General features: G+C 46.1%; 1 non-coding gene across 1 annotated transcript; it reads left to right on the top strand.

The window, feature by feature from the left end:
- Nucleotides 1-592: 592 nt before the first annotated feature.
- TRNAM-CAU lies at nucleotides 593-665 on the top strand. The gene has a single exon. It is a non-coding gene; the product is annotated as a tRNA-Met (tRNA).
- The last annotated feature ends 1,291 nt before the right edge of the window (nucleotides 666-1,956 follow it).

The following is a 1,956-nucleotide window of genomic DNA, read 5'->3' on the forward strand; positions in this document are numbered from 1 at the left end:
CCTCCACTGTGGTGGTAGTTACACAACTGTATGTGTTTATTAAGCTGTACTCCAAAAAGAATCCACTTGGAATTGTACCTCAGTGGATGAAGGACATGGGAATTGGCATCCAGGCAGAGAGGCTCACATTTTGGTCCACTTGTCTTGGTGCCCCCCTCCCCCCCGCCCCAGCTCCTAGCCTACTGGTTTCCACAGAGAGGAACTCAACAATTGTGGGTCACCACAAATGAACTGCAGCCTCATCAAATTCTGGAGTTGATGAAATACATGAGTATGATATTTCCAAACCTACACTATGGCTGCTATCAGAGCGTGTGTGGGAAAAGGACAGGCAGGTAGGCAGAGAGAGAGTTGGCCTGCAAGTCGGAAAAAGCAAAATTCTCCAGGCCACTGGCTGGCCACAGGGCTCTGGACATGCTACTCAACTTTTCTCTGATGACCATCCACTGAGCTGTCTAGACAAAGGTGTAGAGAGGGTTGAATGAAAATTCGTGTGTTCAGATATTAGTATTGTTATTGTATTTTCAAATAAGGAACATAAGTAAAAGGATTTAAGGGACATATATAAGATAAGACTCCTCAAGTAAGGGGCGCCTGGCTGGCTCAGTCAGTAGAGCATGTGACTCATGATCTCAGGGTCCTGAGTTCAAACCCCACGTTGGGCATAGTGCTTACTTAAAAAAAAATTCTAAAGTGAAACTCCATCTTAAACCCTTCTCAAGTTATATGAGAAGATGGTGCTCACAAAACAAAATGAAAAGCAAGCTTTGAATGAGCTATTTTAGGCAACTTAGAAGCCATAATTTAATATGATATTACAAGCTACTTAACCCATGTTCACCTCTGTTTCTTATTTGTTACAAGGGAATTCATTCACTCAACAAAAATATGTTAATATATGAAGTCCCTGTGTCCTGGGTGCCACGGCTGCTGTGGGGTGTCGGCACCCATGCAGGACAGAAGCAATTGTTCTACAGAGCTCCTGGGTTAGGGCAACAGCACAACGTTCCAGACAACCGTAGAGGGAAATGCGTGGGCTTTCTGGTCTACACCAGCCTCCTTCAATGGACAGCTGGGTCAGCAATTTGTTTAGCTACTGGGGGGGTCATGTGGCTAATGTCAAAGTCATGTCTTGCCATTGTAGGGAAAGTTTCCATTTAGCAAGTAGGTGCTTTGTGGCTTATATCTCTTAGTGGTAGGGACTGGTTTTTTTATTTTGCTAACTGAAACTGAAATTTGTTTTGACATTTGTAAGTGTCACTGTGTGCCAGCTCCGTGTTAGGCTTGGAGAAATCCAGCCATGAGTCAGACACAATCCCAGCCCTTAGGACATTTACAGTTCTAGACTCAGGCTGGGTAACTTACATAAACAATTTCAGCCAGGGCTCAAGGGTTACAGATCTGTGACAGCCAGGAAGACTGGGCTGTCCTCACCAGGCAACCTTCTGATAGTTTAGTTTCCAGTGTCCTGGTAAGATCAGTGGAAATGTTTGGTACACTGTGAGTTCTCTCTCTTATTGTGAATTAATCATATAATTGAAAGTTCCCGTTCCTCTGGGCAGGAATGCTCATTAATGAGACACTCGCAGCCTCTGTGTCTGCAAGAGTTAAGACCTCTCCCTGGGCCATGATTAACTCACCCCCTCATGAAAACAAAATAATGTGCTGACTCACCTAACCAAGAAATCAGGGAAAGGGTGGAAGGCCTCTTCTGGGCACAGATGGGTCCAGTGTCTCAAATGAGGGTGTCAGGGTTCTCTCTCCTTTGTTTGCAAAGCTCTCAATCAGGTACTCTTTATGTGTGAGGGGACAGATGCTCCCAGGGACTTCCGGATTGCAGTCCCCAGACAAGAGAGCACCTGTACTGATGCTCTAGCAAAGTCCCTTGAAGACTCCGAGCACCCTGGAGTGAGGGGCCCCGGGCAGCCGGCCCCCTCCCAACCACTTGGACTGAGC

Source organism: Leopardus geoffroyi, chromosome C1, assembly GCF_018350155.1.
Source record: "Leopardus geoffroyi isolate Oge1 chromosome C1, O.geoffroyi_Oge1_pat1.0, whole genome shotgun sequence".
NCBI classification, from domain to species: domain Eukaryota; kingdom Metazoa; phylum Chordata; class Mammalia; order Carnivora; family Felidae; genus Leopardus; species Leopardus geoffroyi.